General features: G+C 39.1%; 1 protein-coding gene across 21 annotated transcripts in view; it reads left to right on the top strand.

Annotated features, from left to right (window-relative positions):
- The window catches only part of PCDH15 (protocadherin related 15), a 799,343-nt gene that overhangs the window by 234,760 nt on the left and 541,785 nt on the right, over positions 1-22,798 (top strand). For 16 of the 21 annotated variants that reach the window (XM_074589897.1, XM_074589896.1, XM_074589895.1 and 13 more), the window contains one exon: positions 10,566-10,638. The exons of the other annotated variants lie outside the window; for them this stretch is intronic. The gene's annotated coding sequence lies outside the window, so the exon portion shown is untranslated. The remainder of the gene's footprint in view (positions 1-10,565; positions 10,639-22,798) is intronic. 21 annotated transcript variants of the gene reach the window in all.

Here is a 22,798-nt window from a genome sequence, read left to right as displayed (position 1 = left end):
AGCAGTTGTGGATATGCGATTCTTGTTTTTTGGTAATCATAGATGATGTATAAATTAATTTAAACGGAAACGTATATCAAATAAGGACTTAGTAAATATCACCTGGCACATTTTAAAGAAGTACCAGCATCAGTAGATAAAACCAGTGTAAACAGTTTTCTTTCTTTGGCTATCTTTGACTATAAGACGTTTAAATATATCTTCATCTTCTAGTGCCAGGTGACAGCTCTCTCTGGTTATGTGATAACTAATTTTGCATTCATTTTCCAGTGATCTGTTAAAGGCGTGCTCGTTGTCTTGTCACATTCAGTAATGGATAAAATGTGGACAGAGTCTTGAGCATATTCATTGTCCAGAATCAGTTAGATTTTGCTACCTGTGCTGGAGTTCTCTGCTGTCATCGTCTTAATTAGTGCCACTGAATTTAGAGAGATGACTGGAGATGTGAAGTGCTGCTCAGTTTGAGAAGAGCTTTGGCAGAACTTGTTCTCCTGTAAATGCTGCGGTTGAGATTTTAAGACAGTTCGGTACTTTGTCAGCAGCAGCACTGGAGCAGCACTAGCTTATGTAGGCAGAACTGAGCTTGCTATGGTAATGTTACACTGAGGATGACAGAGATTTTATGTTTTTTATGTTGTTATTTTGATTGTTGGAAGATGCATGTGTGTGTGATGTAAAGGCTCAAAGACAGTTCTCAGATACTATGTTATTTTGGGTGTGTGTTTATCATATTTACTGCTCTGCTGTAAGGAAGCATGCAAGTAACACATTAAGAGTTCATCTATCCATCTAAATTTGACTTAGTGGTGTTAAAGCAAAAATTTGTTTCCTCATACTTTTGAAATGACATGACAGTGTCCCCTGGTGGTGAGACGGATGGAGTTCTGCTAGATTTGCAGCTTTCCTCGTGGTTTTTTTTCTTTCATTTTTAATTGGAAGGAATTGTGGCATACCTGCAAAGCAAAAGGCTGTACTTCAATCACTAGTAATGATTTACAGAATAATGTCATGGTATGGATATCGTGAAGATTTGCATGGATGGTATTATCCAGGACTCCTGTAATTATCAGACATAGAGCTGTTCTACCTAAAAACACGTAGCACTTCACATGCAGAGATGGGAAGAAGAATGTTTCCCTTCTTAAATAAACAATGTGTTCTTGTACTCTGCAGGAGGTGCAAAATAATAAATGATTTCACAGCACATTCCTAATTAGCTTGCAATGACAGTACGGCATGGAAATTCACAAAGTCACTCAGTTATTAGATGAAACTGAAACAGCCCCAGCAGCAGGTCTTCCAGGTGCCCGCATTGTATGATTCCCGATACATGCTGCAACCGCTGGGCCAGCTATTCTCTCACACATTTCCTTTCTCTCTGCAGTCTTACAAATCATATTTTTTGTGTTGCACACTGGAATATCTTCAGTGGAATTAGTAGAAAGTGCCCTTCTCTACAGTAGCCTAATTACTGATATGTAGGGCAGGGACAAGTTTCTTCAAGACATTTCAAGTAACATTCTGCTGTATATATATTATACACCTGTGGCACATCTGGACAGATGAAGTTTCAGAAGAATGAATGCTGGAACTTGCTGTAGGACACTATGTCCCTACAAAACAAAAAAAGCTTTAAACTTGGCTAGACTGAATTTTTAATTAACTAAGGGCTAGATCCTGTGAAGAAGCATTTCAGACATGTGTTACAGTAGATGACCACATCAAAGGTGGATATGCAACAGAAGCTGGCAATTTTATTTAGTAAGGTGCATGCATCCCACTAAACAGAAGTGTAATTTCTGTCCTACCAACAGGTGACTGTATTTACATTTATATTTGTTTATGAACTACTGAGATTGAAGCCAGAAAATGTTGGCAAAATTATTACATAATAGAGCATTAAAGGATCAAGGTATAAACTTCTGGCACTGAAAGCTATTCTATTAAATGGGAGTGAAGACTCATTATTTTTTTCCCCCATATGTGTGTGTGGTAGAGAGAGCTGCAAGCTATAGTCTTATCTCCAAGTGCCCTTGACCTGGAGGGCTCGGCATGAGGTCTCAACGTCTAATGCACTCTCCGTTTTAATGTAAGTATGGCTTCATCTCTCAGGATTAAGGAATATAAACTGATTCATTGCATCAATGTATAAATGACTGCTTCAAGAAAAGAGTGCTATTTTGAATATTAATAGCAGAATTCAGTTAATCCAGATACCAAGGAAGACAGAAAGTAGGTTTTAAAGCACATAATGAAAGTAATGCACAGATTTTCAATGGAACGATGGTCCTTTTCCTTTGGCAAGTGTTTTTCATTGAAACTCGTAGGGAGAAGTTTTGGGTTTTTAATGTTTTCAATGACATTGCGTTTTTGTAAGGTAATACTATGAGGGAAAGGTTCATCAAGCACTCCAGATATTATCATTTTCTGCAAATAAAACCGGTTCCAGATTAAATGCTTACGTGGTATTGAAGTCTAACCCCACCTAAATGAATGTAAAGCCAGTAAATCAGAACTGACTTTATCTTAATTTTCGCTGTTGTGTTTAGCCCTGTTCTTCACTTACTGTAGCATTGGGCTTCAATACTATTTTTTTCTTATATATATAAATTACGTGATAAATGCAGTGTGTTGAGGCTGCACTATCTAGGCATGACATTGGGAAGGCCAGATTTTCAGGCTTGGCTGGCTCTGTGTGGGCAGACTCTTGGAGGTACAGAAATCAGCTGCCATTCTGTGTGCATATAGGAATTGTTTTTCTCTGTGGAGTGTGGGCGTAACCTGTCATTTCCAGATGTGAGCATTTGCCTAGATAGTAGCCATTGCATGCATGGATAAGGAATTACTGAAACTAAAGAATACTAAGTCTTCATGAAAATTCTACTGAAAAATCTCCTTTCTGTAATTACATTGTGGGTAAAATCCCAAATGGGACAGTAGTTGTTGCTGGATAACTATGTATTTGTGGTAAAACACCAAAAAAAGGAATATAGTTCACTAGCAGTGAAATTCACTGAAGTTTACTGAAATGCAAAATGAACTGCAGTTAAAAAACCAAAGAGGGGCAGGTGACTTTAGAGGAAAGATGTGTGCTGATGCTCTGTTTGGAACACCTTCTCCATTAGGTTGGATTTGATATTTCAAATGGGGGAAAAAAACCAAACCTCTTGGGGGCTGGAAATCATTTAGGTCAAGATACACTAGATTTCACTATAAAATCAAGATGTTTTATAGTGAGAATTAAATCTCAGGCTGAGTGTTATAACAGGTTGAAGATGGCTGGTCCTCTGACATGAGTTACTCATTAGCAACATCTGGGCCCTACCAAGTCCCAGCTGTTGGTTGATGGGTAGGGCATGTTTTATTTCGTTTGCGTCTTATACTTATCTCTGACATACCTGTACCTGCTGAGGAATTCAAAGTAAAAGATGTTCTTCTCTGCTTTCATCTTTACTTCTTTTGAGCTTTCTGCAGTCCAGTCTTGGAGAAAATTAGCCTGTTCTGTTATGATCTTCTGCTCCCTCTATGGGAGCTCGTCATTTCTGGCACTGCCCTGTTCTTCCCTATCTAAGCGCAGTGGTTAACTTTGATGGTAAATCCTCGTAGTGAACATATATTTGGACTTTTCACCCACCGAATGCTGGCTTCTTTTTCAACTCCATGGGAAAACCTCAAAGTTGAAGTGATATTTGTTGGAATTAAGAAAACTGCTGTAGTTATTGTCTGGGAAATTTCAGACTGTGGCTGTTTTACATGACTGCGTAAATCCTGTAAGGAAATTTTAAAAAATGGATAGAGAAATGGACTTCTCACAGAGAAATTATTTGGGGGCCTAACTACCCGTTTCTACCTTAGAAAATATTTCCCTTGCTTTTTAGCTAGACAGCTGAATTGTTGAGAAATGTGTTTAGCTATTACACAGCTTCTGTCTTGGAAGAAGCGATAATGTTTTTTTATCTGAACATTGTCTCACCCAACCACGGGTGAGTGCAGTTGTGGTTTAGATATTTCAACAGCTTGATTTTTCTGTACCAAAACAGAAAATGTCTGATCTGGAAATGCTGCTTAAAAACACAGCTAGTCTGATTTATGAGTTTTCTGAACGTCTATTTACTTTGCTAAGAAAACATGCCAATTAGCTGTAGTGACACAAAATATTTTAAGCCATAATAAACAAACCAAACTATGCACACTCTGGCGGTTTGTTGTATGTGTTTCTAATATTTTATAAATAACATACACACTTGCCCTGTGCTTAGAGAACTGACAGAGGTCAGATCTGGATTCAGGTTCTACATTTGGCCATTTAAAGTACGGTGAGACAAATGAAAATGGTGGAATGGGATCCTAGATATTGGGGAACTGAGTATCTACATGAGATGTATTTATTTTTTTTTACCTTTCAGTCTTACCCCTAAGAGTTCACGTTCAGGTAGTGAATCTTCCTCCATTCCCTCCTGGATATCTGTTGTTAGCACAGCCTTTCATTTTGGAAGAAAAACAAAGTGAACGTTTTGCAAAAACACTTTTTCTCATCACTGATTCACCACTTTTCTCCTCTTGCATCACATCATTTGGTTCTCACAAATTCCATGATCCTACGTAATTTCTATTGAATTTCTAATAATATCTTGTTTATGAGTATGTGAAAGTAATACAACTTGGAGAAAAGACTGCAGGTTGTGATCTGCAGTGTGTAAGGCGTTGGTTGTGTGTAAGTGTGGGTGTTGCAGCTTGAGCACAAAGAGCCTTATGGTCTCACTAGCCAACTGTCAGGATTAGAGCTTGAGGAGGGACTCAGCAGAGATGCCAGTATGAAATTCTAGTGGCCTGCTTTACCTGAGGCTCGTCAGGAGTCCATGTGTCTCAGAAGACCTCTTCAAGTCTTATCTAGGTGCAGTACTGCCTGCCAGCTGTTAGAGACCTGGCAGCTGTTAGAGCTGGGTACCGCCGTAGCAGGATCCTTTTGCTCTGGTTGTTCCTTGCATGCCATCTGCTCCTACCCTTGCCAGCCGAACAAACTGACTTTCCACCTGCTTTGTGCTATCAGTGTCATGCAAAACAAGCGGATTGGATATAGAGGCTTGCTCTGTCTGTGGTAGTAATTATAATTTATTTCAGTTCACTCACACAGTGTATGAAGACATTCTAATACCATAATTGTAGTCAAAGCAGCATGGATTGACTGAAATTAAAGGAATTGTTAATCAGAGTAATAAACTTTCTAAATTTCATCCAAAGGTAACATAGTTTAGATAACAGATTATGGATACATAATAATCAGGTAATTCCCTCCCCATCATGTATTGCTGATTTATGGGGAACTGGTCTGAGAAAATAAGTTTTAAATAGATAATTTGTCTCAGGTTTAATTGCAAAGCTGTAAATCCTGGTGAAACAAGCAGAATAACCCAGAGTGATGTCTTAACTGCCTGCCTGACACCCTCACCTATACAGAAAGGTTGTGAGGAAGAAACATAGAGAGTAATATTAACAATGGGAGGGGGAGAAAGCTTTTAAAGTACACTGGGTTTCAGAACTAGTACTGTGAGAATTTCTGTATTTTATGTGTATAACTTGATAAACAGCACAGTAATGTTCGTTTATTACTGTGAAGTGGATCAAAACACAACCTACAGATACTAAGATGAAAATTGCTTTGGTGAATAAGACTATATTACTGCTTTCAGATATCTTTTTTGAAATCAGAACCTCAGAGTTAATAATGATTAAAAAAGAAAGTAAACATTAATGCTGTCACTTGAATAATTGACTTTTGACATATAGATATTTTAGAAGATTAATTGTGATGTTCAGCCAACATAAATATTCTGTGCCAAAAATAGCATGCAGTTAAAATGGAAAATAATTAAATGATCAATATGTGATCCAGAAATATCTTACGTTTTATTTTTAATCTTGCAAATGGTTCATGTGAATTCAGATGAACAGCAGAATTGCTTTAAGAGGTGTTCTGTGGCGTGCCTCTACAATTCAAGGCAATGACTGGGGTTAGTTGGAAAGGTAGAAGGAGGAAACCACTGACAAATCAGATGCACTTTTTCAGTGATTGAGGAAAGTAAATCTACAAAATAAGCTAATGTATAAAAAAATAATCAATAGTTTTGAGGTAACCCTATGTCAAACTGATTTAAATTCATTCCTAAATTCTGGAACTTGGAGAGATAGATTAAACATACATGCACAGGCCTCTCAAAATTTTGACTTCTAGCCATGAAAGCATGGGTAGTTAATGAATTAGCACAGCTTTTTAAATGACTGTTTTTTTTAAAGATGTAGTACATAAGCAACAGAAGCATTTTTTTCATACTAATTTAAAATACACTATGTCTTCAAATGAATGGATTACATGTATGACTTTGCACATTGTCAGTGATGGTGACTTGTTGCTCTCGTTTAATCTGGTGTGTTGATTCCCCTTCAGGCATGCTTCAAGGGCTGCTTCTACAATATTTATGAATTAAACTGATCAGACCAAGTTTCTGATGAAGAAACTGGTACACTGGAAACGGTGTTGAATCCTGTTCAGTACCAAGTGATTTAATTTCTTTGTGAACAAGGAAGACTCCTTCTCTTTTGTTTTAGGTTGTGTGTGTATTTCAAAAGTATTGTGTGTTTTGTCCAAACCAGGGGATGAAGTAACCCGATTAACTTCACTTACCTACAGCATCATAATAGTTTCCATTATGGTAATACCACCAAGCTAGGTGCCCTCTCCCAGCTTGCTTTCTGCAGCGGCAGTAACTCAGGTTAGATATCCTTGGTATTTGGTAGCATGTTGAGCCACAGTAATATTCTGTCTCTGGTTGACTTGCTCTGAGATTACAACAGGTTCAAAGCTGGAAGCACGCCTAAAGTTTCCTCTGTGCATGAGTCTGTACTTCTTTTGGCCTGTATCCTGTTCCCAGTGTTCTAGTAGGCTTCAGAGTATTTTATTTATTTGAAATTTGTGAAAGAAAACCCTGTGTGGACTATTTTCTCATTATCAGTGAAAGCCTTGTAGAGTTGCATTACTGCAAGCGTAGGGTTTTTTTTTTTTTGGTATTAATCTCCCTTATTTTGGCCAATGTTATTATATTGATGCTGCCTTTCAAAGAAATGTGGCATTGCTTTTTCATAGAAAATGCACCATTAAATTGCAGATGTCATGGATGAAAACACTGTAACTGCAAGAAAAGAGATTTGACATGCAAATATGTTAGGATCTAATTCTATTCTTGATGAAGTCAATGGCAGTTGTGAAATTGACTTCAAATGGGAACGGGAGCAAACTGATGATGCTGAAGTTAAAAATGTAAAGACCTTGCCATTTACTGAGAAATGCAGACTATTCATCTGAAGCCAGTTAGATTTACAAAGTAGCATTGCTTAAAAGTTACTAGTCACAATTATTCTTTGAATGAAGTTCAATAAAATATTGCAGAGGAGTCACCTTCTACAGGTTTGCAGGCAGCAGAGCTGTGGTCCTGGCAAGCAGTGAGTGCTCTCCACTTCCCTGCTGTTCGAGGGACCCCATGTGGTTCCCATTAGGGGTGGCAGTGGGGTTCCAGGCCTGCATTTGTCCCCTTGGGACCTTTCATCATTTTCTGAGGAACAAAATGTAAAGATGGTCCACTGCTTTACATAAAAACCTCCAGCTGTGTTTCACAGCTCCTTCCTGATGCTTTCGGCCTATGGCCGCATAAAGCGAAGTTGTAACATCTTTTTTTTGCAGTTGACGTTTTTCCTTAATGGATTGTTTTCAAGCAGGTGCTTTGATCACTACACAGTATGTGTTCCTTATGCAGGTGTGCATAAATCATCTTTATGTGTAAATACAGAGGGATTTCTTTTGTGTATTGTAGCTTGCTCAGTTCTTAATTTTTAAATGTCGTAGTTTTACTTGAATATGTGAAAGTATGAAGCTGTGCTGTTGCATTCTGGTGCATGTCCATAGAGCTATGGTTTGGAAAGATTATGTTATCAAAGCTTTCAGAAACAGCTGTAATAAAAAAAAGTTGGGCATCTAATTGGAAGGTGTTGGGTTTTTTCTAGGAAAGCTCTGTGCGAGTTTAGCACAGTGTATCGTAGATACTACTTTGTGAGGGTGCAAAATACCCACCCTTACAGAGAGTATACGAATCGAGTGAGGTCAGTAGGATTTGGGGGTAAATCCTCATACATCGCACAAGGCCTTGCACGTGCAAAGTAATGACATTGCTCTTTTAAAGCTGCTGAGCTTTTACTGATGCCTTTTATTCCGGAAAACTTCACTTGGACAAACTTCCAAAACCAGTTTTGAACCTGCAGTGTATTTACTACCAGAGACAAATAGGGTTTTCTTTGCCAAGGAAGTTAAGCACTGCTTCTGAAAGCACTGATAAAATGTACAGACCTCCTTTGAAAGAGCCGAGATATACACTCTGATACCTAAGATACACACTCTTCCTCTGCTTTCAACCTCCTTTTCTCCTTAACAGTCCTTTTATTAAGTGCTCTCCCAATATATCCTCTGCATTCATGGCAAGATACAGCAGTCTTATAGGAGACACGGTTTGATTTGTCTCACTTGTGTACACCGTATTAAAGCTGGGGCTGCTACTGCAACATGCTGGGCACTTCTGAAACACAATACTTTTAAGGGTGTTTGCCACTGTTAGGCGATATATTTAATTTCAAATTACATAGGTAAGAACCTTTGTGCGTTTAAGTTTCTCAAAATTTTGGCTTAGGTCTTTTCCATTAAGTGAGTAGCATTTTTTTTGTTTTAATAAATTATTTCTTTTAATGTATTTTTTGTTTTCGCTCCCTCAAAAAGTCAATATTTGAGGGGGAGGAGGAATCTTCCAAAAGTAATAAGGGTTTAGTTACAAGTTAAAAACTGAGGGTTTGGTGAATTACAGATACACATTTTGTGCCAGCATAACCAGACTGGTTGATTTGGAATGGACCTTTGTGGAGAGACGATCCAAACGCTGTCAAATGAGTAGGTGCTGTGAATTTTCGCCTTCCACATTCAGGAGTGACTGTGAAATGTTTCTGTTTGCCTTTGCATGCCATGGCACTACCATGCTGATGAAAACACAAGCCTGTTCCAGTTCTTCCCAGAGGTGAATCATGGTCAGGTAGCAAAAGCCTTGCAGAAGAAACTCAATGAGTGTTGGTGCTGCGGGAAAGTGCCTGCCATGGCAGAGCTGGACTGGGGAGGAGGTGCTGAGTGATGATGTTTCCTTCTGCTGTTCGGAGCAACACATCCATTTTGAACTATAGTGAATAGGGACTGTAACTCTGGTAGTATTGAGTATTAATGAATAGTATCCTCTCTGCTCCAGCTGAAAGCCTGTTAAAGTTCAGTCTCGCTTTGTCAGTGATGAGTGTGTGGTCTGTTGGCACACAGTATAGAAGATTAACGACCATCTCTGTACATAACTGACATGGAAGACTTTGGTTGAAGAAAAGTTTTGGTAAATTATAGGTTCCTGAGGGGGGAAATAAATAGGAATCACTTCATAAAATTAAACTCATTACGCACATTTGATATTATCCCAAAAGTGTGCTTGGAATTTCTGTTTCAAAATGGCTAGCTTGCGAAAACAGATAAAATTTTCAGATTCATAAAGCTGCCACTAAATGTTGAAGCGTACTTTTGAAAGAATATAGGCTAAAGAAACTTTTGATGGGATCTCAAACAGGCAGCATTTTTGAATGTCACGGGTGATCAAGAAACATGATAACACTGGGTTTTTCATTTTGAGATTATGAGAATTTCTCTATGGTTTTTTTATACCTAAGTGAAAAGAGATTTGACTGAGCCTTGAAATATGTCACATACAATTCAGCGATATTTTTATATTTGTCTCTTTGAATTGCTTCCCTCCTTTGTTCGTTGTATGAAAGAGGGACACAGATCTGCAACAGGTTTTCCCCACTGCGAGTGAAGCAACCTGCATTTGCTCCCTCTAGCCCCATGAAGTGTCTGGGATTTCAGAGTAGTCTGTTTGGGTGCTCTTTAAGTGAGTGTTTGCGATACAAATAATTAAATTCTTCCTAACAAGAGTCACTCATGAAAGCTAATTCTCATCTTCCAGCATTTGGTTGTTCCTGTCAGTAACAAATGCTTTTTAGGAGTATGAAGGAACTCATTGACAGCAAAACAACAGAAGGCATTTTTTTAATAATACGAGCAGGAGCTTGGTGTTGGTAGTTATCACCCTCTGTCACAAACAGGCCCTGCAGAGCCCCAGAGAAGGGCTGTGCCCCATGTGGAGGAAGATATGTGAGCTCCACCTCCCTTCATGAGCAGGGGGCATTGCACCTTCCATGCAGTACAGGAATACACTGAATCACCTGAGAGAAAACAGCTCCCAACATCTTTTCTCAGCATCAGCGTTTGGGCTTTTCTTTCTCCTCTGCAATGCATTGGGCAGAAGAGGGCCTGCTGCTGTGGCTCAGGACATCTGTGGGCTTCAAGAAGCCGTTTTACCACATGTGGTCGACTCGAGACAAGATTTTTTTTGTTTGTTTGTTTCTTTCACCCTCTTTTGCCCTGCTTTTTCTTTTTTTAGCAGGGAAGGTGACGGATCTGCTGTGAAGGCTTGCTGCTATCCCAGAGCTGTAGAATCCCAAGGAATCTGTCTGGTAAGCTTTTGACTCGTTTGCTCCTCTGGGAAGAGGATGATGCAATATTTTTGTCTGAACCAAAAAGGAGCTTGTCCTAAGCAGGGTATTTTTTGCCTTGTATTTATCCAACTTGAAGTGACACTTTCAAATCTTTCTCTCTCTATGAAAAAAAAAAAAAGCGGTTGACTGGAGGATTTTGTGTTAAGCTGTCAGAGTGTACATGGCTTGAATTCTCACTCCCTACTTGTTCTCTGTGCAATCCTGCACAGTACTGTATTTTCTTCCAAACCGCCTCTGTTACAGAAGTAAACCATGCTTCTCTGATATCCCCTGGGTATATCACCATCAGGGTCATCACCTCTTAGTGTTTCTAGAAGAATGTTGGCTAAAATAAGCTGTGGCAAAACACCTGGCATGGATGTCGATTTGATCATCTTGATATTTAGAACATTTTGTGAAGCTCCAAGATCTCAAGTGCTCTCTTCCCTTTCCTGTAATTGAAGCCAATAGGCAGAAATAGCGGATTTTTTTTTTTTCTTTTTTTTCACTCGTTTTACTGTGGTAAACAACCTGTTATTCTCAGGATGGTTTTCCTTCCTTTCCCCCCCCCCCTTTTTTCTGCTTGTGTGTTTGTGGTTTTTGGTTTCTCTTTTTTATTATTCCTCCCTTTATTATTTATTATTTTGATGACTGTGGCTGCTGCATCAGAGTTGTGTGCCTATAACAGATGATCATAGATGTTAACAGCGTACGTGTGTTCTCATTTGTGTGAACAAGGTTGACAAACAGGTGAATTGTGAGGGCATACTGAAATGCAAAGGGAATACAGAAATTCTTACAATTAAAGTTGTTCACAGAAATCCAATTTGCTAATGAGCTGGAAAGCCCACACCATTTTTTTCTTCAGAGCACAGAAAATAATTCATACTAAACAGGGCAGATCTGAAAGACATTGTAGACCGCACACCACTGTGGAGCTGTGCATTTAGCAATGTATCACAATATGTTACTCTCGTAAGACATCAGCCTAATTACCTTCCAAAAGGCAGTCAAGGATGTTTGAAGTATCTTCTGGTTTGACATCCATGATGAGCTTTGAAAGACGTAACTGCAGATAATGTCGAGGAAAAAACGCATGTATTATTTTTAATCTTCCATCTTTCACTATACGGGGTCCACTCTTCCCCAGCATCTTGTCACGGTCATTTAAGGAATATTAGGAGCCTGAAGCCTGACTGGATGTTGGAAGCGTGGCTGTGGAACGGTGCAGCTGGTTTCAGGGAAGAGCTGAAGTGAGAGAGGTGCTCTTCCTTCAGCGCTGACTCCCATTGGTACCGACAGCATGACAGCTGGTAGCCTTGCTTTTTCCTACTCGCACCTTGGTGACCACAATGCTTTTTACTGTCCTTGAGGATTTCTTTTTTTCTTCTTCTGCTGTCTTTTTTTTAGGCAATTTTATTATAAAAGAAAAAATATTATAGTAAAAAATATCCTTTTTAACACAAAAACCTAGTATAAGCTATGTGTCCATGCATCAAGAAGTTGCTATTTCACTAGCAGAATAAAGTATTGCATGAAGAAAATACAAGAGTTTTGATAGTAATGTAAATTGTAAGTAAATTAGTGTATGTCCATCAAGACACTGTGCTAATAAAATTGAATTCAAGTGCTCTTAATAATGCTTAAGTAAAATTAACTTCATTTTATACCTTTATATATGTATTTAGTAGTTCTTTCATGCGGCTTGGATGTGCTCCATGTGATTTTGAAGTGTTCTGCTTTGTTTTTAATTGGGTCTGTGTTTTTGTTTGCTTGTCTGTTTGTTTTGACACGCTGCCTCAGTGTTCTATGATTAATTTGGCAGTGAGTTGAGTTCTGTTTTCTCAATTTGTGGCCAGCGAAGTGATGGCTGTACAAATGTAAAGTTTGTGATCGCACTGTCCTTGGGGACAGGAGTAGCACATGCATAGGGCCAGCCTAATCTTGTTAAATAGGGCTGGGAAACGTACCCTGATGGCACAACTTCCATTCCTAATGCTTGTCCTATCCTGCGTCTTTTTTTACAGGTGAACCTTGATGTGCTGGGGAGCGAGTGGGCAGCCTGAGGGGGCAGCTAGAGAAAAATCTCATCTTTCTGGGTTGCAAACACTACTGACAAACATCTCCCATCCTGCCTTCTGTCCACACGGTGCTGTATCTGATGCCAGTTAAGCCTCCAGGGTTAGCGTTTCTTCATGTGCATCAAGTTGATAGATGTAGATGGGGCAATGACACAGTGCTGTGCAAGGCACCTGCTCGTGGTGGTGATACTGGCTTGGCCTGGTCACAGTGGGAGTCTATTCCTTCCGCAGCTGGGTCTGTGAGTGTCATTGTTCTGGTCCCAGGGCGACCCAGCAACATTGAATCGGAGCTGATTTAGGTGTTTTCCTATCAGTCTCAGCAGAGCCCATGCATGGTTGTTCCTGTGGGATCAGAGCCTGATCGATCTTACAGGGTAGTCTCGGTGCCAGTTCTAGGCACTATGCTCTCAAAAGCCCAAGGTACACCAGTGAGGGAAAAACTGCTTCTGCTAACTTCTTCCAGTCTTGGTTCTTGGGTTTGCAGGAAGTGCAGCAATTTTAAGCAATAACATTGATGTTCAAGAAGCTGCTGTACCTTCAAAAGCTAAATGTGTGTATATTTTGTGTGCTTGATCTTTTAGCAATGGCGAATAGAGTAACACTTTCTATTTCTAAATACATTTGTCTCAGCAATCCTTGACTTGGGCTCAGTAAATGAAAATGTACTAGCAGAGCTATATCCCCGCAGGAAAAGAAGAGGGACATTGTAAGCGAAGGAAAAAATGAAGAAAAATGTACTAGTACTTGTGCTAAAGAATAGTGTAGCAGAAGCTACCTGCAGACTGTAAAAGTTACGCTTCTTATCAAAGATTTTGAGCTTGGTGGATGGAGGGTACCGTCTACCTCTCTGCCTCGAGTGGACAGTTGTGTTGGAGACAGCACTGTCTTGGCTACGTGGTGATGTAGGTCTCATCACCATGGTATCCTTCGTTTTCAGTTGTTGTTATTGTTTACAGTGTAGACCCAGACTGATCATTCATCATCATTTAGTAGGATTTGAATCAGGATGTGCACTGGCAGGCTGTGAATAGGCACGTGAGGGCAAGGTGTTCTGCAGAGTAGCAGGCAAAGCTGCTCATCCGCTGAGCAGCGCTGCCTCTTGCTCCTTTGCACAGTCACTTAAGACTCTGCCAGCCCAGAATTTCTGTGTCTTTATACTTTGGTTTAAAAGAAACAGGGGTACTTCTGCATTGGGAGGAAGTGAGACAAATTAACTGAGCGTTTTGAACTTTGGATATTAACAGGTCAAATTCAGAATATCTGTATCGTTTCTTTTGTTATATACCCTCGTAAGGTTACATTTTGCCTTTGCGGATAGGGAGCAATAATATTCTTTCCCTTTTCTTCATAAGAAATCTCCTGTAGTAACACAGCCAGCTTTAACGAGGGTTCATAAAAGTATGCCTTTACTTCACAGTGTTCCCCTCCAGGAATCTTCTATCGATTGTTCTGTAGACAAAAGAGGGAACTAAAGAGTTGCCTTGCAAGAGTGTTGTACAACATAAGCAGACTTAAAGGAGATCCTGAATGCAGTTTTATGAATATCAGCAGGAAGGAGGAGGCTTGATTCTTCGTATACTTGAAATCAATAAATGCAGTTCATAAATTTAGGAGCACCCACTCCATGCAAAAATCTAAAATCAGCTGCAAATTTAAAATCTAGTGGTTATTTCATTTTTAACATTTATGTTGCTTAAAATTGGTTGAGTAGTGTAATAGTAACAAGGTTCTTCCAGAGTATAATTATTTAAAAACTGGCAGTGTTTGATAAAATCATGCTGTGTTTAAGCATGCAGTTGTTGCTGGAAGGACTAGCATAGTATTTCAGACAGAGATAAGTCTTCTGTGCAAAATTGCTGCATTCAGATGAGCGCGTAGTTTTTAAAAACAGATCTGGGAAATAAACAGGAATATTTGGGAACCTGTGACCAAAAAAAACCTGACATGATGTGTTTAGGAAGAATTCTGCTATGCAGGCTTGTGTCAGGACCTACGATACGGTCTGTATTTTTTAATTTTTCTTTTAAGCTACCTACACGTTTGTGTAATTCTCTTGGAGTTGGGTTGCTGTTTGGAGAATCCTGTTCTAAAGGATGTAGTCAATAAAAATGGCATTGAAGCACGTTACTAGAAAGTTACTTTTGTAACGCTTGTGAAAGGTTTGTATTTCTGTAGGTTTTTCTTCTTTTCCTCTGCAAAAGAGATACTGGCTGGTTAAAATGAAGTGATTGCAAAAAGTGTATTGGAAACTTTGTGTTTCTTGTGTTTCTTACCCGTGGCAGTCATCCTTTTTGCTTGGTTCTCTTTGAAATATGTGCATTTATTGGCGTGTTTGTATTTGGAAAGCTGAAATCTCTGTAACATGGGCAGTTTTCACCTTGGAGGTTATATATGTTTAGCTTAGGAGACATTGACTGTGGTGTGATAGTCCTTTCTAGTCATGTTTTTTGTTTCACAACAAAGTGTTTGTCTAGCCAAAAAGAAGCTCAAGTAGAGGAAAAAAAATGTAGCTACATTGCAAGAAAAAGTGGAAAATATGAGGGGATGGGAAGGTTGTCACACCCACTTTATTACTGAGTGAGTGGTTCAGGACGTATTCTCTTTCCCTGTCAGTATAAGAACAATTTGTTGCATTTCTTTCATCTTAAATATTGTGAAGAAATGAAAGCTGTTGGGAAAATTTTGAGTAGACATCTGAAGGACAATTCAGCTTTGACTGTTATGCTATTTGAATCACTCACTCTTAACGGTTCTGATTATTATTTTTTTTTTAAGATAGAACACGTGCCTATTTTCCATTGTTTTTCTCATTCAGCAAAACAGAAAAGATCACTTTTGAGCGAAAGCTATGGCAACCAAAATAGAGGAGAGGGGTTTGTATATTTGCTTTAAACCCATATTCCCTCTTCCATTCCCTTTTTATTTCCTGAGCAGAAGATTTCGCTTTATAGTGATAAGGACATCATCAAATTGAAACGTTCAAGGTGGCTTCACTGACAAGGGAATGGGAGTTGTGCCTTTGAACCTCTTCAGGGAAAATGAGAAACTGAACCTGTCTTCCACTTTCTGTGAGAAGGCTCTGATAGCCTTACTTTTACCCTATGACAAGGCTCAGGAGCAGCAATGTTTTAAGACAAAATGTCAAATACTGGTGCATTTTCTCTAGAACCTGATTGTAGAGCTACACACTAATCTTTCTAAAGACGGGATTGATCATCTCAAGGAGACACACAAGGATCTCAAGTTTTGCTTCTCCAGGGCCTATCTGTGAGCTTAGTCACAACTGACATGTCCTGAGGCGTGGGAAGTGATAGAGCTCTAGGCAATGAAAGCACTTTGAAATAAAATAATGTGCTTATGAAACACAGGCCCATGTGGCTGCTGCCTACCACTTACAGGAGTTTTCAGGAAGTCACTTTTGAGTTTGCCTTCCTAGTACTACAGACTTCTGTAAACCTGACCTTTAACTAAGTGTTTTACAAGTGTCCTACTTCCTGTAGTGTTTTTCTTCCTTGCTCCTGGCAAGTTGCAGTGGTTTGAAATTTGGGACCTCTATGGATCTTCCAGACAGTCCTTCAGGTGACTTTACATGTACTTTGCTGGGGCAGGTAGTACTAGTGCTTTACCAGATATAAATAAAACTTCCTAATTTTTACAGTGGGCAGGCAATTAGAGATGAAATAAGAGCTGCCGGAAGCCTCATCTCTGTAAGGGCTGGCAACAGAATCCAGATATCCTGGCTCTTCATCCATTGCAAAGGTCATCTTTAAATGTTGTGGCCTTCTAGTGTACCTGCATAAAATTTACTTCACTGAACTCATCATTTTTCCTTTTGATATAGAAGAAAACATTGTGAGAACGAGTACTTCAAATATTTTATGCTATTCCTAAATTTAATCACAGGAGTCTGAGAATACTTACTGATCTCATTGAAAATAGAAATACTGTAATGAAAATAGAAATTCTGTAATTTAGGTACTCTCTGTTTAAAAAAAAAAAAAAAAAAAAAGCCAGAAAGCTCAGACTCTGAAGTAACAACAACACCTACTGTTTTCAGTCTGTGGAAATGCTGTAGAAGATCCTTTCAGTGCAGCAGTGACTGCAGGTGGGTGCTGGCATGTGTGGACGCTTAATTCTCTCAGTTGGCTTCCCTGAAAAATTCGTGAAGGAGGAGAAAGGCTGCTTGTACAATTTGTTCATTTCAAGGCAATTTTTATTTTTGTTGGTTTAGTGTTATGCTTTGTTGAACAACTTCGGTAAAGACTGGGTCATGTTAGCTGTATATCGGTAATCTGCTCTATGAAAACACTTTCTAGAGTGTGCGTCCTGGCCTCAATCTTGATTGTAGCATCAAAACTCTGCATTTCAGCTGTATACTCTCTGTGTTTCTGCAAGATGATATTTTGACAATATTGTTCCAACTTCTGATTTGCATGGCTTGATTTGGTTTGCTTTATAATGGAGAGAGGATTTTAGAGATAGTACTGAGGATTGGTTTCTGTGCGTTTTTTTCTTCAGCTGGGTGCATCCATTTGCAGCTCTTTGAGTTGAATGTGAACAACTAACACTTGCAGCTTAGGTAGGTTTGAGTGCATTTCCGATCTGGTTGAGGCAAACTTTTCTACAAAAGATGACAACTATGGAATTTTAGCCAGCTGTTTCCCAGCATGAAATTTTCTTGTGGATCTGTTTCAGTAGCACACAGCATCTGCTGCATTTTAAAGGTGAAATTTCAATTCCGTTTGCTTAGTTGGCCTGTCATATGAAACGTTCTTCTGTGTGCCCTAATGAATGTAGTTAATATTTTACAGCTTTGTTTACCTATAGTATCAAGCTTCAGGAGTACAATTGGAAATGTTATAAATGGGGGGAGAAAGCATGCTTTTATATGGCTAATTCCAGTCATTTTGCTATTTCTATATTACGGCAAATCTTTCTTTCCAACCCCCCATACCAGTAACAGCCTTTAAACTTTTAATCAGCAAGCACAGCAAGGAAGCTGTATTTTGTATGCTGTGTGCCGTATGTGCACAGAACTGTATATCCACAGGTGACAAGCTTGGAAAGTGCCGCACTCCTTACTATAAGTAGAAAACAAATGCAAACCCAAGTGATTATGACTCGTTGTGAAAACGTATTCTAAGAGTGTGTGTTATCTGAAATGAGAAAATAAGCTGTCCTGATATCACACGTCAGAATAAATGAGCAAGGAACCAGTTCAACAGAATGTTTTTCTAGGACTGGAAGAAGGCTTCATGGTCATGAGTGCTGTAGAGGAGGTCATTGCAAGTTGTATCGTATCTGTTAAGTGAAGAGGAAATAACCTAGTAAGTGATGTGTCTAAAAACTGGGGGGTGGGAGGGTGTTGGTGAGGGGGTGTCCAGAGTTACGTTATTTAGCTTTCTTTGAAAGTACAGAGACATCTCAACAGTGATAGCCATTCAAGTTTGTCTTTATATATTTATGTCTATAAGGATAAATAAGCCACAGAATATTTTACCGAAATGTGTACAAGTATGGCTTTCTGCGCTGGCAGGTTTCCATGTAAATTATATTGATGATTTGAAAGCAGAGCTGAAACCAGGTGTGAAATTGACCCTGCCTGAAAAAAACCACCTGCAATGTTATTCTGTTACAGTGACAAAACAGAGCTGATGTTATAGATCACAGCATTGATCACACGAGCAGCTGGCATTGAGAACGTGCTTCCTGGGTTCAGTATTTAAAAGTTCAGTGGGTCATTGTTGAAATTTGACAAGGCAAAGCTAAGTTATCAAATCTATGAGAACTTTAAAAAAAGGATATATGTAATTACAACCACGCTCCCAAAAATAAATGACTGCAGACTGTGACTTTAGAATTAGGTAATTATTTTTTAAAGTTAGCCACCTCAAAATGTTTGTGGTCATTATATTGTGTAGTGAGAATTTATTACTTAAAATAAGCTTCTCTATCTTAATTCTGTAAATACGTTTTTTTAAATTAGACTAGGTATGTTGGGCATTGAAGAAAAAGTTTTCTCATTTAGGATCTTGTAAGCTTGCTGGATGTTTCTTCTCATGGCTTCTCTGCACAGTTAGTGCCATTTGCTTTCTCTCTGAGGTGCTTTCATTACTACCCTTGCGAAATAATGTTATTCAGGAAAAAACAGTCTACAAAACCTGATTAATACAAAAGCAGATTTAATTAATTTTAATTTCTTCCTTCAGTTTTTTTGAAAATGAGGAGATGCTGCATTCAGAACGTGCTGTCAAGGTAGTATTATATATACCTAATTCATGAGGAAATCCAGGCATTCTGATACGTTTATGTGGTTCCCTGAAAATTCAGAGTACCTTAAATCAAGATTTTATTATTTTAAATTTATTACCTTCAGAGTTGTAAAAGAAATTGTCAAATTTGAACTGAATGTAGTAATGGCAATACTTAGGTGTCTCTGCACTGAAGACTGGAGTATAGATGAGTGATACCCAAGCTAAAGAAAAGTGTCAAAGCCAGCCTGGGTTTGGTCTCCTACAGGCAAGTTACATTAGGCTCCTCTGGCATTGTCTTTGCTGCCATCCCGTCAGCCCCTCGGGTAACGGCAATGAAAACTTGTGCCTCATAGCCTTTCATATTTGCTACATGGAACGTATTTCTTACATACAGTCACATGCGATTGCCACCTATGGTTACTAGTGAAATTACAAACACTGCTGTTTTCCTTATTATTCCTCTGTGGTCACTATCCATTACTGCTCTCCACTTGGGCGTCCCCCAGACTCCGTCATGTGCGGGAAGTGCAGAGCCTGGAGGAGGGATGCTGGGAGCAGAAGGGGTTATGGGTGTCAGCAGGGCTGAGAGACCACAGGGAGATGCCAGTATTCGGGTTACACAAGACAGTTTATCAGCAAGCCAGCTAGCTCTTGATAAAAGATTTTTCATGCTAATATTTCACGAGCCATTCTTTTTATATCCTCAATTTCATAGTAGGTGAAAAAGGATAGTAATTTTTTTTTTAAAATGTTACTCAAAGAAAATGTAATTCCTTAAGGCTCCGAAAAGCTACAGGAGGAATAGGTCCCACAATCCATACTATTAAGAGTAGAGCATAACTGTTTACATTTTTTTCAATAACTGGGAAATACTGGAAGGGGCTGCGTGGATGGATGAACAGGTGTACATGGATTTTTATCTCATCTGATAACTTTTAGTCCCTTTAAGAAGAAGCTAGTAATACTTAAAGACAGATTCGTGTTGAATTCTTGAAGAGGAGAAAAATAGAGGAAAACAGAATAACATTTTTGTGATTTTTGCCTTTTGTTTAGGTTATTTCATGTGGTGAGGTTGTTCAGAAAGTGTTCAACCAGAGCTGTCAGTGGTGTCTCCGATACCAGTTCTGCTTCTTTCTTTACTGAGTGGTCAGCCTTTGTTTCAGCCTCCTCTCTACGTATTTGTTTTTTACTAACCTCTCTTTTAAACATGACACAGTGTCGCAAAAAGAGAAGAATGTTGGCAGCTTTAGATTTGTGTAATGTCACTTGTGCTCAGTTTTGAAGAAAGAAGGCCTTCATGGTAGGAGAAAAACAACAAAGCTAGCAGTCCTCTGATAGTATTGATGTCTTGTTTTGTGACAGGGTTAGAGTCAAGCTTGAGCTGTAGCTTGTGAAAGCTCTCTGTGTGTTGTACGGTGACAAGGGAGCTACATTGGAAATGAGAGGTGTGTGACCACCAGAAGAAAAAAAAGAGGTGAAAAGAAGCATTAGTAGAGTTAAATCATACTTAAACTCGCGTTTCAGGTTGGTAGTGCCTGGACAACTACCCTAGAGGAGAATCCCTGGGGTGGTTATTTGTATGCATGATACACAAGGGGAGGTTTGTTAGCCTAATTGCGAAGAGAAAGATACGTGAAATGTGTGTGGTCTGTAGCTAGTAAGGCAGTTTTTAGCATGATAGAATGAAATTGGAGTAATATTGAAGTCACTAGAATTGCATGAATAAGCTTGTGTGTTGCATACAGTGATAAATAAGTAAAATCTCCAAATGCAAACTGCTGTGAAAACATGTATAGACAGCTGTTGTTCCAGATGTCTAAAATGGCTTGACTACTGAATATCTTTTCATATCCTCACTGCTATTGTTTCCAGAGCTCTCAGTTAGGATCGAGAACACTAAATCAAATGGCAGGATACTCTTAAGAACAGGTAATTGGCTTTTCAGATGAGCATGACTTAGGGAGCGGTACGCTAATTAGACAATCCAGTGTGTTTCTCCAAGGAAACCTTCAGAAACTTTTCTGAAAACCTTCACAAAACAGGCACTTTTTAAAAATCCCTTTAAATAACTGGTTTGAGAAGCCTGGTTGAAGTTGTAAACCTTGAGACTGCACAAATTGGACACGGAGCTTTTGGAAACACAGCCAGCAATTGCATTTTGGTTTTGTTCCTTTCAGTGAGATCTTCGTACATGCGAAACTGAGGGGGTGGGAAGAATGTTTCCTTTAACTGCTGGAAAGAGGAGAGGAAGAATTGGGGAAAGACCTCTGATTTCTGTTATTGGGAAGAAATGCTAGACATGTTTCAGATAAGATTCATTAAAGCTGGTATGGGGATAGTTACTCTTTTGAAGAGAATAACTCATTTCTGACTTGCTTTCTGTATTGTCTTGCACAAACTGCCCGTGGCTTACATAGATCCTCTCAGAGTGGTGTGATGGACTGGATGACCTCCCAAGAACTCTTCTCTTTTGTAGTATGATAGACTGTTGCTGGTATGAGGAGTGATAGAATTGCCCATAAAGAAATAAATGCCTCGATGATGAAAATTTGCCCCAGTGGAGCATAGATGGATTGGAATCTCAGCACACACAATAAAATAGAGAGCAGGTAGCTCTTCAGAAATCCAGACAGCGCAGCCCTTGCCTCCCCAATGTAATTGTCATTTGCCTCTGCTGTTAATGGGAATGTAATTTAGAGCTAGTGGATCCTTGATCTTTAAGCCTGTGTATCCCCATGCACTGCCGTACGCTACGGTAAATCTAAACGTAATGTAGCTACACCAGGTCTGCACTGTGCTTGAGCCAGTCAGGAGAAAATACAGATGGATTTCACTTAGACTTCTGTTAGCTCAGGTGTTCCAAGCATGGTATAGACACAGGCTGAAAGAAAATTCTTACAGGGGGAAAAGCCACAGGAGGTAAAGAAGACCTTATTCACATTGACAAGAGAAAGAAGAGATTACTTCTGGAATCTTTTTAAAGATAGTTTCTTGACCTAGTTCCAAGGCTTTGGCTACTTGAGGTCATCCCAACAGGGAAGGGTTAGGCCATGCAGGCTGGGAGAAGGTTGAATGTTAAATGCAGATAAACAGTGAGGGACACCTCTGCATGTGATCACCTAGAATTTCCAAATTTGTAAAAGCACCTCTGTGAGGGTCAGATAGGTAGTTTCCCTGATGTGGAGGGACCCTGTCCTAAGTGGGTGAAATCTAGAGTTGTTTTCAGAACCAGAGGTGCCAAGTTGCTATGTTGCCCTTTCCTGTCTATGAAATATTGACGGAGAGATGGAAATACTTCAATGCAGTTGTTAGTATGTTTTAAAAGGGGACTAGTATCAGGGCCTCTTGTATACGGTGAGTAACTTCTGTAGTCCAGTACGCAGAAGGATAAAAAAAAATAATATAGTAATAATATGATTTTAGATTTAGTTGTGAGACTTATTTTTCTTTTAAACACACGTACTTAAAAGTCTATTATAGAATTGATATACTGTGTTCCTTTTCTCCTTACCATCCCAATATTCAAATATGCAAAGACAAAAATGTTTGAGGGCAGCCCTTGAAGGAAAACAATTTTAGATCAAATATTTTACTACAATATTCTGCATACCCAAACATATTATTATGTTAGGGGAAACTGTGGGAAAGCTAGGGCTGGGAAAGAAATAATACCATCATTAGTTGAAGAAGAACATATATCTTACTTCCACTTGTTTCTCTGAAGCAGTCTCAGCGTTTCAAAGTTTCTCGCGCACATGCTTATAACAAGATGGGTGAATGATGAAAAGTTTTGCAGAATACCAC

The sequence above is a fragment of the Larus michahellis genome, chromosome 6 (assembly GCF_964199755.1).
Source record: "Larus michahellis chromosome 6, bLarMic1.1, whole genome shotgun sequence".
Classification (NCBI taxonomy): Eukaryota; Metazoa; Chordata; class Aves; order Charadriiformes; family Laridae; genus Larus; species Larus michahellis.
Note: the sequence above shows the minus strand (reverse complement) of the source record. Positions and strands in the feature narration are given on the sequence as shown.